A 14,462-nucleotide genomic window follows, 5' to 3' on the forward strand; every position below is an offset into this window, starting at 1 on the left:
TTTCCCTTTCCCTTTCCCTTTCCCTTTCCCTTTCCCTTTCCCTTTCCCTTTCCCTTTCCCTTTCCCTTTCCCTTTCCCTTCCCTTCCCTTCCCTTCTCTTTCCTGTCCTCCCCTTTCCCCTTCTTTTCCTTTCCCTTTCCCTTTCCTTTTCCCTCCCTTCCCTTCCCCTCCCTTCCACATAAACTTCCTGAGACTCTTAGTACCTCATACTCAAAAAAACCCAATATTTGAATATCTTCAAGTTTCTAGAGAGCTATCAACAATTTCAGACTGTTGACTTCATCAAAAGCAATATAGTTGTTTTGCTGAGGTCAGTGGATATTTAAATGGGTGAGGAAATAAATGGGCAAGGGGAAGTGTATAAGGGTTATAGTGGTACACCTCAGCCTGATTAAAAATAGATCACTTAGACTTCTCAACTGAATCAATTCATTAATCAAAACTAAAAGCTAACTCAGTCTGGCTGATTAATTGTCATTGTAGAGCACACAGGATGGTGGCTCATGAAGGACATAAAATTCCCAACACCTTCGAGTTAGCTCTAGAAACTGAAAAAATACTGGGTCCTCTGCCTACTGGTAATAATGGGAATTGGAGAAATCTCCTTGGCTAGAGGTTGGGGTGGGGGAGGGAGAGAGACATAGAAGGAAGGAAGGAAGGAAGGAAGGAAGGAAACAAGGAAAGTGAGAGAGAGACACACATACACATACACACACACAGACCGAGAAAGAGACAGAGAGAGAGACAGAGGGAGGAAAGGTGGTGTTACTCTTGACCACTTGGTAATGAATTTTTTGCCATAGCTGACTCAAGAAACAAATAAAAATAAAATGTCATTCAATCTTCTTCACCTCCTTCTTTCTCTCTTGAGGGATGGTGGATAGAAAAGGTGTCAGGTGGACATGACTGATTAACTCTAGAGAGAAAGAAGGGTAGAGATGAGAGGGTAGTAGCCAGAGAAAAGATCACATCTTAAACCTCCATCTAGAGATTTTTAAAAAAGGCTCAAGACTTCATGTCTTCAACATGAAGGAGAGGATGGTGTAAGTGGCCACTGGCCAACTGCTTCCTATAGTGATGTCTATGCCTGTGTTGGAAATGTATGCTTCTTGAGGAAAGGAACTATTTTTAATTTAAAATTTATTTTTTAACTTTTATGCTTATGTATTTGTATTTTTAACTTTTATGTATTTAACTCAGTACAGTGTACAACACAGAATTAGTGTTTGATACTTTTTATTCGTTTGTTTAAAAGAAAGCAGTAAATAAGAACTATTCTTCTTATTATTTTTTTAATTTTAAACCCTTACTTTCCATCTTAGAATCAATACTGTACATTGATTCTAAGGCAGAAGAGTGGTAAAAACTAAGCAATAGTGATTAAATGATTTGTCCAGGGTCAAACAGCTAGGAAGTATCTGAGGCCAGATTGGAACCTAGGACTTCTCATTTGTAGGCCTGACTCTCAATTTTTTAAGCCACCTAGCGGCTTCTGTTCTTATTCTTATTATTAAACTCTTTGGGGTCATGGGCTTGTAACTGGGAATTGTAAGGGCACTAGAGTGGTCATGTATTAAGGAAGATTCATTCAGTATTGACTCCAGAGAATTCAAAGCTATGGATTCCACTCATTAGAAAGATGGGAACCAATATATAGTGAATTTTTTTTTTTGGTTCTCTTCCTATTTCCTTCCTTTCTCTGAGAACTTTTCATTAATTTACCAAGGTTCTAGTAAGAAATACATTCTCAAAACAAAATTAAACCTTCTGATTGTTTACTCTGAATTTCATTAGTGCTGCTAAGTGTGACAAAAACATTATAAAACACCAAATATTTCAGGCTTCCTGCCTTAAATCCATGTTGATGTACTTAAAATTGTTTTTTGATTAGTCATGAAGTAAGACAAAGACTTTTCCCACTGAGAATTATTTTTTAGAAATATTTCATGAAGTTAATGCTTTGGTGCCAGACCAGGAAGTGTGTGTGTGTGTGTGTGTGTGTGTGTGGTGTGTGTATCTGTTAGGATATTGGGTCTTTTTTAGTTTGTTTAATAGTTTCAATTTCTATTTGTTTCTTCTGATCTGCTACTAAGTTTTAACTATCCTATGATTTCTAGGGGACAGCAACTCCATTGCTGGTTTTTTATCCATGTCGTGTCCCACCAGTTTTGAAATCTCCCAAAGCTTTGTCTTAGGTTCTGTTTTGTTTTCCCTTTATACTTTTTCACTTGATCCCATTAGCCCCTATGGTTTAGTTATTGTTTCTTTTTTTCCCACATTTCTCATTATTTTTCATATATAATAATTTGTAACATAATAATAACATAATACATGTGATTTGTTATAAAATATGTAGTACATTATAATATGCTTATCCAAGACAAGCATATCCTCACATTAGCTATGTCAGTTATTATTTATATAGATATTCTTCATTTGTAAAATGAGCTAGAGAAGGAAGTGGCAAACCACACCAGTATCTTTGCCAAGAAAACCCTGAATAAGATCATAAAGAGTTAGACATGACTGAAGCAACTCAACAGTAACATCTAGTTAAAGGTATTCCAGTTTATGAGATTTCTAAAAAAAACTTTTATTGTATTAAGAAGGTTGCCATCTTGTTATAAAACTGAAGAAAGAATAGCAAAGCCAGAAAACAAAGTAAGGCCAATATTTAGTATAATCTACCCCAAATTCCTAAGAAATAGTTGTTTTTTAAATTTGCTAAAGAGACAATAATTGTATAGAAAAATCTTCTTCATTAATCTCTGATGACTATTACTTAAGAACTACTCCATTGTATTATGTTGCATTTCTCTATGGTAGAGAAACTCTATGAAATTATATCATTCCTGAATATCTTTAAAAAAGAGATATAAACTTGGGTGATGCAATATCAGTCATTTTCAACTGTTGAATTGTCAAACAGTGCATTGTAATTTCTTAGTGGTATACTTTTGGGGTGCAGCATTGTGAAAAAAGATGATCCTCTTTTCTTTGTACAGAACTAGATAATACATATGACCGTTGACACCACAGGGAGCTCTACTCCTCATTTTAACATGGTGGCTATCATGAGAGTTGTCCAGTATTTTTGCAATCTCCAGGTAATCAAAAAGTATTGAAAGGTATAATGGGGAACAAAGTGAAAAACGGCAGTATCCTGAGGTACAGGCCAAATGGGTAACTCTTAAGAGAATGATTTTCAACAGACGTAAACATTTCATCTCAAAAGGCCCAGTGCTGCTCTGTAAGAACATTTAAACTGCAAAGATCATCAGCAATTAAGTGATATTTCCATCACACCTATTACTGGATTAATACTTCACTGATATAAATAATAAAAGCTCTGACTTGATACTTAACAGTTTAATTTATTTTTGAAAATCAGTTATGTTTTACTCTGAATTCTTTCAGTGCTGATGTGGTGGAATTCTTCTGTGTTTTGGGAATCCATTTAGTTTTCCATTTTGCTTAACAAACTGTTTAGCCATCTTGGTCGAGAGTCCCTTATAGCGTTTGTAGGATGTGGGGGAGGAAGTGTTTATTCCCATCACTGAATTTAAAAGAAAAGAAAGAAAAACTAAGGAAAAGAAGTGCTTTTTCTTTTTCCATCTCTCCATGTGTCCCCCTTTTCTACTCTCCTAATTCCCATTCTTAATGTCATTGTTTCTTCCAGTCCAGTGGTTCTCAAAGGGTATATATATACCCTGAGGTTTTCTAGGTGTTTCAGGAAATTCCTCCCTGTACCCTAAGATTTTGCTGCCTGCTCTTCCTGACTGTCTGTCTGGAAAATTACAATAGCAGCTCTATCTGGGAAAACACAAAGCTGCCCACTCCACTTCAAGTCCTAGAGAAAGAAAGAAAGAAGAGGGTGAGGGGTAGGAGGAGAAGGAATCCCAGTAATAGGTCTGGAAGCCCCACTGCCTAGAAACCCTTCTTCATTGCCAATTTAAACATTTATTGTTGAACATAAAAAATTCAAGAGCCATTGCTCAAACCACAAGAAGCATTGACTACCCTTGTACTGTGGCATAACTCTTGGCACTATTCTTTACATGTTTCTGACTTTTATTAGTTTTACATACTTTGAAGAAATATTGTATGTTAAAGAGATGTCTATAGTGCTATTTTTGAAAATAAAATGCATAATACTTATAAAGGTTATTTCTAAAACAACTGCTGTGAATGTAGGAGTTATAACCAAGCCTGACTATTGAAAAGATGCTTTCAATGTGTATTTTTGAAGACAGAAATATATTTTTGTAAAGTTAGGCAACATAATTAAAAGACTTATTCTAATTATCCTCCTAAAAGCCCAAGGAAGCTTTTATTAAAACTCAGAACTTTCCGAATTAACTCTCTTTGCCTCAAAGAAGCTTTCAATTCTCCCCAAACTCAAAAGTAACAAAGAACTTTAAAAAATCTAAATATATTGTGGGAAGACAGATTTATAAACCATATGCTAACTTGGAAAACTGTGTGTGTGTGTGTGTGTGTGTGTGTGTGTGTGTGTGTGTGTGTGTGAGCTTACGTGTATTTCTGTAGTACAAATGTCCTTAACTGTCTGATTAGGATGTATATTTCTGATGGTTGGAGCTTAGCTAGGTATGATGTGCCTAGATGAAATGTATCAAGTGAGTGCATACATGTTAGTGACAAATATGAGTGGGAAGAATGTCTTAGAACATGCCATGGTTGAAGAAACAACCTTTTAGTGTTGTGGGTTGAATACTGAAAAGAAAAGAGAAAGCCAAGGTTATGGAGGATAAAAGCTATATAGCACAAAGCTTCTTCCCATTTGACATTTTAAAATTCTTTCCCCCTTTTCTTATTTTATTTCTAAAAAATAAAATAGGTACTACATCATTTCTGAAGTAGGTCTGTGTTGATGTGGGGCTAAATATGATGTAGGTGATACAAAATTGATTATTAGCTATTAAACCTATGGGATAGATTAACTTTTAATGCTATCACAAAGCACCTTGAGATGCTTCAGCATGATAAGAGTCCCAGGAGTTGAAATTGCTGCTATAGAGTATATCTCATACTTGTTAAACTACTGCAAGCCTATGGTGAAATAGATTGGTTTCTTCTATTGATGGGAATTGAACTTTTTCCCCCCCTATATATACTTTTATAAATAACATTGGATATACACTGCAACTTTGGAATGTATTTTAAGATGAGAATTTGTATTTTCTAAAGAGTATTATGTATATCACCTCAGTTTTAAAAAAATAATAATAACAGATGATTCAATGATTCTTGGTTCTTAATTTTAAGGCTATATTGATTTTTTTTATCATAGATTTTCTCCTTCTAGATTTATAGGTGCCAATGTCAATTAGTGCACTCAATTTTCACATTTATTGAGACTTTTCTGTTTTCAATCTCCATTGAAGTAATTGGGAAATAGTGTTTAGTGAGATGCATACCAAGACATACCATATGGAAGATTTCAAGGGTGAATGAGTTGACCTATCACTATAATAAAGCAAAAAACAAAAAAAAACTGGACTGGAGTCAGATGTTTTCTTTTTTTAGTCTGGATATTGTCACTAACTTACTGTGTAACCTTGGACAGAGCTGTAACTAGGACAGGCTGACCAGAGCTTTGCTGATGGTGCTGACCATGCTTGTAGTCCCTTTGTAGTGTCTAACAATGTAACCTGATACCTAGTTAGGAAGAATAATTAAGGCAAATAAGAATCTATTTGATGTAAGTGAGTTCTTCCTGCATCTGAGGGCCCATTTTATGCTGCTTGCCCCAGACATGGTTTCTGATGATGGTACAAATATTTTCTAGTTTTGCTTGACTCTCCAGGAGGCAGTTTCTTCACCTCTGAATTAGAGATAATGACATCCACTTTACCTTCATCACAAGAAAAGTATACTGATCAAATTAGATAATGGATATAGAAATTCTTGAAAAGTATTAAGTTTATAAAGGATTTATGATTGCAGAACTTTTCCTCCGCCAAAATCCCAATCTGTTATAACTTCATTATTGTGTGGTTGTGATTCTGGGTTGCTGAAGTCTAAGCTAGTGAAGCATAATCTATGAGCAGGCTCTCCCAAGCTGGAAAGACTATGTGTGTCCAAGGGCCAGTTAAAATAACTTTAGAGATTTATCACCCAGTTGTCCATGATGTGCTAAACTACTTAGCTCCAATTACTCTTAAAAACCATCTAAATTTTCAACAATGTCAATAGAAGGGGTATTGACAGATGAAATTCCTATTTCTTAAAGTATTGAAGCAATGAGATTTTTATTGTTTCCATTTTTAATCATAGTATCATCAAAATTAACATGAAATTTGGTTGAATAGACATTAAGTATCTACAAGGGGCAAGTTGCTGTGTTAAATGCTTCAGATAAAAGAATGTAGTGCAATACATAGAGAATTTGGAGTTAGTGGACTTTGATTTAAATCCTTGCTTTGCTGCTTACTACCTTGTGTGATCTTGACCATGTCAATTAACTTCCTAGGTCTCGGTTTCTTTGTCAGTACAATGAAGGGGTTGTATTATAAGACTTCTAAGTATTTTGCTATAAATCTATGATTCTATGAATTAAATATAATCTCTGTCCTTCAAAGAATTTCCCATTTATTAGGACATATAAGACATGCATGTGAATAAATATAGTACAGATTGCAAAAGAAGTATAAGTGAAAGAGCCTCATAAAATGTTATGTAGAATTTTAGAAGGGAGAGACTATTCCCAGCTGGGAGGGTTAGGCAAGATTTCATGGCGGAAATAGAATTAAAGCTGGACCTTGAAGGAATGAAATAATTTCATTAGATAAAATGGGGGTTAGGGGAATAAATTCTAGGCTTTGGAAGTAGGGAGATCATTAGGAGCAAAAAAGGAGAGAGTGAAAATGGGGAATTCAGAGAAGTCCAGTTCGACTGGAAGGTAAGTTGGCTGAAGATGAATAGTGTGACATAAAGTTGGAGCCAGATTGTGGCAAGCCTTAAATTCCAGTTTAAGGAATATATATTATATATGTATAGATATAAATAATTTATTAGTTAACAGACAGCTATGAGTCTGAAGGCTTTTAAGCAGGGTAGAGATATGATCAGAGTAGTACATTAAATTAATTTGGCAGATGTGTGAAACATGGATTGGAGTGGGATGAGCCTAGAGTCAGAAGACTAATTGAGGTATTATTACAATGGTCTGAGCACCAGGCGATGAGTGCTTGAATCTAGCTTAGTAGTAATGGGAATAGAAAGGAAGGGATTATTTTATTTTATTGTACTTTGAACTTTTTTTTCATTCTCCCCCATAAACCTCCTGTAAAGAAAAAGGTTGATTAAAAATAATTTTCTGTTAGAGATACTGTATTTATCTGAATATAGACTTCGCCTTGTCCCTAAATCTGACATTTATAACAACTGAATTGGCCTCTTCCTACCACTTATAGTGAATTATTCATCTTTTTAAAAAAATTCTTATCTTCTGTCTTAGATTTGGTACTAAATATAAGTTCTAAGGCAGAAGAGCAGTAAAAGGTAGGCAATTGGGGTTAAGTGACTTGCCTAGAGTCACACAACTAGAAAGTATCTGAGGTCAGATTGAAATGAACTATTAGTCTTGAAGTGAGACTTTAAATACTATGAGGAGTGGTTGAGATCCAGGCCTAGAGACCGAGGTCCTAGGTTCAAATCTGACCTCAGATACTTCCCAGCCGTGTGACCTTGGGCAAGTCACTTGACCCCCCCCCATTGCCTACCCTTACCACTCTTCTGCCTTGGAGCCAATATACAGTATTGACTCCAAGACGGAAGGTAAGGGTTTAAGAAAAAAAATAAAATAAATACTATGTGGAACTTTGATATAATTTGAAAGTTGGATTTTTTTTTAAACTGTGAGAAGCTTATCTTCTTTAATTTCTTGTTAATGCCTATTTCATGCATTGGCAGATAATGAAGTTAGCAGAAATTATTTCAAGGAGAATTATAGGAAGATGGTGGTGTGTTAGAATATAGAGGAATTAATATTCCCACCCTCTCACCCAAATACTACTACAATAAAGATAAAAAATGCATCAAAAGGAAAAATGATAAAGAAAACCAAACAGAGGTAGATATCACTTCATCGGTTCAGGCCAGAACTACATAAGAAGACTGCTAGAATCCTTTTAAAGTCCCAAGCAGAGGCAAGACAGAAGAAGCAATGAACAAAGCTCACACAAGGTGAACCCACAGTAAGAGGCAAGGCCTGGCTAGCCCAAGGCCAAGCCGTTGTAGGAGACAGAGCTAGACTAGTATATAGTTAATCTCTGCCCAAGCTTCAGTAGGAGATAGATCCAGTCCAGTCTTTAGGTAGCCCTGCCAGTGCCACAGTGGGCAATAGGGTTTAGGTATCTCATACCTTGAATCATAACAGAATATAGACGAGTGCCTAGGTAGCTATGTTTAGACAGTCCATGCCTGAACCACAGCAGGAGATAGAACCAGACCAGCACCAAGGGGCAGCTTATTTTTGAGCCATATATAGCAGGAGCTACCGGATGGCTCCAGGATGAGGACCAGGTACAGTTCCTGAAAAGCAAAATACCTAGTCTTTCAGGAACCTTCTATTATAATTAACAACATCTGGTTGGATGACATATATGGAAATATATTTCATCTGATATAACATGTTTAGCAAATAGCAAATTGTCTCAGGGAAGAGGGAGGGAAAAGAACAAGGAAGAGAATGTGGAACTCAAAATGTTAAATAATGAATGCCAAAAATTGTGTTTACATGTTAAGTGAGAAAAAAATAAAATGTTACTGAAGAATAAAGACAAGCCAGTATCTGTTTGAATCCTGTCAGGACCATGAGGGAAGATGGAACCAATTGGGACTATGCAAAGAAGAATTGGTGGTGGGGCCAAGGCAAAACCCACTATCAAAGTCCTAAAATTTAAATAATTTCATTAATGGTCTGAGCCTAAACCCAGGAATTCCTGAAGAATGCAGATTATAATCTTAGTCACTGTATCTAGGATGAAGCGAGACCTGCCCACAATAATCAAGAATATAGAAGGAAGCAAGATATGACTTGAGCATAAAGCCAGAAAGTGACTGGATACATAAGTAAAAAGAAGAAAATTCTGAATACAATAAAGCAATAGGATGGATTGATGGAAGCCTAACAGGTAAACTGAGAAGAAAGTAACTATAATATCTCCAAAAAGAGCCCTAGAGAAAAGAATGTATTAGCTACAAGGGACTATGAGAGTCTATGGGAGAAATAAAATAAGAGACAAAATATAATATTAAATGAAATGACAGGAAGAAAAGAATGGCAAGGAGAATTAATTACTTAGAACAGATATGATATGAAATCACTAATATGATCTATATCAGACTATTTACCACCTCAGGGAGGTGAGGAAGAGAAAGAGAGAGAAAATCTGAATCTCAAAATGTCAGAAAACAATTGTCAGTAATGGTTTCTACATGTAACTGAAAAAAAAAAAAGAAACGTATGGTAAACCTAAGAATTAGACTAAGAAAAATTAGACTAAAAAACTAAGATTTAGATTCCCTAAAAATCAAGGTGAGGCAAACAGAAAGTAATTACTCCATGAGGCAATTAGTAATATTTAAACAAAAATATTGAGAAAAAGAAGAAAATGTGGCATGTATATATATACATAAACATATATAAACATACACGCATGTCAAAACATGTATATGCATATACATACAGATGTACATATTATAAAAACAGTAACATAGAAAAATGTCAAAGAGAGTTCATTAAATAATCATTGGATATCTGAAAATCTGGATTAAAAAAGTGCTTCTATACTATATTTTGAGAAATCACAAATAAAAAATCACCACGATCTGTTAGAACCAGAGGGCAAAGTAAAATTTGACTTCATTTATTATTATTATTATTTTAAACCCTTGTACTTCGGTGTATTTTCTCATAGGTGGAAGAGTGGTAAGGGTGGGCAATGGGGGTCAAGTGACTTGCCCAGGGTCACACAACTGGAAGTGGCTGAGGCCGGGTTTGAACCTAGGACCTCCTGTCTCTAGGCCTGACTCTCACTCCACTGAGCTACCCAGCTGCCCTATTTATTATTTTTTGAAAGAAACACTAAGAAGAAAATTATTAGGAACAACATATTTTAAATCAAGAGCTTCCATGTCAAATAAAAAGTTTGACGAAAAGAAAGCTTTCATGTACTAAGAGCCATGGTGAAGATCTCAGAATGCTTGGCAACTGTCACATTTAAGGAATGGAGGACTTGGAATAAAATATAATATTCCCAAAGGAAAAAGATAAAGGCCTATAATCAAATAAACTTATCCAGAAAAACTGAGTATAATACTACAGAAGGAAAATAGATTTTAATAAAATAAAGGAATTCCTAGCATTCCTGATGAAAGGGGCAAAACTAAGTAAGAAACAGACATAAGAGTTTAGAACCAGATACAAAAGTAAATGTATTCAATTAATTGGAATGCTGAATACTTTGCATTCTAATAGAGGAAGAAGTCATAAATGTCCTCTCAGAATCCTAATTACTTCAAGTATCATAGAGGGACTTAAATAAGACAGGCAGAGGGGATGAGTGTGTTTTTGCCCTTGATTTCATAGGAGTAGATTAAAAGGAAAGAAAAAGATACTAGAGATGATTGGAGGAAGAAGAGGACATACTATCTCTCATAATAGTAGAGAATGAGATGAAGAATATACAAACATCTATTCAGGACTAGGAAGAATGGACATCCCATGGATCTAACTTTTATGTGAGCTGAACAAGAGCAAAATTCCAACAACCTGTTTACAAGAACACATTTAAAATATAAATATTTGTACAATTAAAATAAAGGCCTGGTGCAAAATCTAGAGTATGAAAAGGTGAAAAAAATAAACACAATATAAAATAAGCAGAGAAACTACATAATGCTTAAAATTACCATAGATTATAAATGAATATAAATACTTAATATTTACAGAATAATAACATCTAAATACCTAGGAGAAAAATTAATCAAATTGTAGGGAAGAAGAAATAGTAAAAATATAATGTTCAGGGAATTCAATGCTCACTTTCATGCCTAAACAAATATAACAAAAAGATAAATAAGAAGTTAAGGACCAGAATAGAACTTTAGAAAAGTGAGACCTGATGATTTCAGGAAGTTAATGAATGGCAACAGAAAAGAGTTTACATATTTCTCAGTTGCAAATGGCACATTTATAAATTTATTCTCAGATGTCTCCAGGGATACCTTATTGTCTTCTAATAAAATAAAAAATGCTAAGGTTGACATTTAAAGTATTCTAGAGTATTGTTTTTACTAAACTTTCCACACTCCCCTTTACTTGCTCTTATATTCCATCCAAAGTCAGCTTTTGTACTAGCTGCCTTTTCATGCCTTTAGTATACTTTCTTCCCACCTTCACTTTTAAGAATCCTTAAATTTCTTTAAGACTCAACTTCCCCTTCTATGTCATTCCTTTCTCCTTTTTCTTGTTTCTCCCAGTTATCATTGCTCTTTCTCCTTAAGTCATCTTGTATTTACTTATCTGTGTACATGATGAATCACAGAATAGACTATAAAGTACTTGAGAACAAGTCCTAGTGTTAATTTTTGTCTTTGTATACCCATCATCTAACATGGTTGGTTCCTTGCAAAAGTCCTTAAAAATGTGTATTGAACTGAAAGCACAGCAATTTGAAATAATAGAGTATTGGAAGAAAATTTTGAAATCACCTAGTTCAGTCTCTTTATTTTACAGATGAGGCAACTGAAGGCCAGAAAAGTGAAGATAAAGTCAGTAGAGGAGCTGAGCCTAGATAGACCCCAGATCTCCTGACTCTCAGCCCTATTTTCTTTCTAGAATACTAAAATGCCTTCCTTAGGCTGCCTATGTAGACAATAGGGAGATTGGCTCCTGAAATCTTTTCTATTTCTTTTGAAGGAGTTTAAGATTCTCATAATAATGGTGCTATTGAGGTGCATTTATTATAATGAAATAACCAATTTAGTTTAATTAAACACCCTTTTTGTATTAGCTTCTTTAACTATTCATGAGAAACTTCTCATTTAGACGAGAAGCTATGAGCTTCAGACAGTCAAAATATAGGAATAGTACAATTACTGTGGTGAGAGTACATTTAGGAAAATAAAAAATGTAATATGGAAGTGTGAACACATGACTACAAAGTTCTACTCTCTTCTTAGTCAATACCATATAGTTTCCTCTATTAGTGTTCATCTAGACATGTTTTTCTGTAATTCTGTTGATGCTTTTAATTAGTAGTAAAGCAATATAACCATTATAAAGTTATATAGATAAATCCTGAAATGATATTTTCAATTTTTTTAAAACTTAGAAAGACAATATCCTCCACCTTCCCCCAAAGGTCAGAATGAAACCTTATCCCAATGAGTTAAATATCAATATAAAGTTAAATTAATAATTAAGTTCTAGAAAATGATAATGATTTTTCCCTAATCAACTCATTTTTTCTTCCATCAATAGATCTAAAAGTTAATTTTTCTCCTCCACATTCAGATATTTTTAGGTTTCCCCTTTCATGAGAAAAAGACAGAGAACACTAGTATTATATATGAAGAATACTGACCTGGGAATCAATATGTTTGAATTCAGACTCTGGCTCTGCCAAAAATTAGCTGAGTTCATCTATTTGAAGAGGATCTCATGATTTTTTCCATTTTAAAAATTCTGACCTTTTAAAGGTTTTCTTTCTATGGTTTCTTTGGTTAAAATAATAGGAACTAGAGAAGGAAACAATACTCTTATTCATTACAGCATATTCTTTGGAATTGGCCCTCTCCAGTTAGGAAAAATTCAATGAATATGATTCTTCAGTTCTAAAAGAAAGCAATTTTCTAATTACATGCTAAACCAACATAATATTGGCACTAACTTCTCAATCCTCAGTCTTTACATGTTTATGTGTCTACATTTATATATCTTCTCTATCTCTGTCCTACTGTCCTTTGAATATTTTCTGTTTTAGAATTTAAACCAATAGATCTTGAAAAAAGGTCTATTTAATTTTACATACCTCAGAAATTTACCAAAGTAAATCATGGAATCATAGAATGTTAGAACTGGTTACTTGCTGAGTAAATTGAAACCCTGACCATAGTCAGATAGCTAGTTAGTGGGGATGCCAAACTTCATACTTCTAATGTGTTTTCCCCCTTATAAACAGCCTTCCTCCCACCATCTTCATCCTACTTATTCCATTAAGATTCTACTATTACATTTCAGAAAAATCAGTGGGATACTAAAGAGATAAAAAAATGTTTGTACAAAAATATTTATATCCACACTCTTTGTGGTGACAAAAAATTGCAAAATGAAGGAGTATTCCTCGATTGGGGAATGACTGGAAAAATTATGGTATATGATGGTGATGGAATACTATTGGGCTATAAGGAGTGATGAAGTGCTTGATTTCTATAAAAACTGGGAAGACCTCCATGAACTGATATGGAGTGAAATGAGCAGAACCAGGAGAACATTGTATACATTAATGGAACATTATGGGACAATCAAATGTAATAGACTTTGCTACTAATATCCATGCAATGATCCAGGACAATCCCAAGAGACTTAAGAGAAAGAACTGTGGGAGTAGAAACACACAAAAAAACATGATTTATGTTTATATTTATTTATGTTTGAGAGAGGTGAGGTGGTGAATTTGTATCTCTCAACCCCTTCCCTCAAAGTGCCACTAACACTTGACAAACTGATGGGGTTTCTCTGAAATGGTGACAGGTTGGAGGTGGGAGCCAGCATTGGAGGACAATGGGAAGGCTATCCTAATAGATGAGGTGGGTAGAGACCCTGGCTGGACAGGCACAGACCTTCGGTGAACTAAAGCCTCCCCCGCAGGTAGTCTCACTTAAGCAACTGTTCACAGACCTTCTTCCCCTCTTTGTCCCTGAATTAAACTTTATTCCTTTTATCTGACTGCTGTATAATTTATTATGGGTTAATCAAGGTAGTTGAAGAAGATTGATGGGCAGAGGGAACAAGGTAAACCCTAATAATCTAGACCCCAAGGTCTTTCCTTTTGGGGAGGCAATCCTGGCTTCTATCCAAAGGTTCTCTTTCCCTTCCCCCTATATTTAGTTTCTATCTTTTTATCTTCGTTATAAATTATTTTAGGTAGGGTCTCTTTTTGTAAGGCAAGGTGAGGACTGGGAGTTTGGGGGTCCACTCCCAAGTTTGAGTCAGATTCCCCAAGGACCAAGTAAGTGATCTTGATCTCGTTGCTATCAAATGAACACTGGAAGGGAAACAGGCTTTAGGGATTAACACTAGTCCAGGAAACCCTCAGGTTTGATTCTAGAATGGTCCCGAGAAAGCTCCTCTCCTTTCCACCTTGAGCTCCTCAATCCAAAAACCCCTTCCTCACGAATCTCTCCCACAATCCTCTGCTGTTTCCAACCAA

General features: G+C 35.0%; 1 protein-coding gene across 1 annotated transcript in view; it reads left to right on the forward strand.

Annotated features, from left to right (window-relative positions):
* Positions 1-14,462, forward strand: part of CAMKMT (calmodulin-lysine N-methyltransferase) — a 477,469-nt gene that overhangs the window by 204,398 nt on the left and 258,609 nt on the right.

This window comes from Gracilinanus agilis, chromosome 2 (genome assembly GCF_016433145.1).
Source record: "Gracilinanus agilis isolate LMUSP501 chromosome 2, AgileGrace, whole genome shotgun sequence".
NCBI classification, from domain to species: Eukaryota; Metazoa; Chordata; class Mammalia; order Didelphimorphia; family Didelphidae; genus Gracilinanus; species Gracilinanus agilis.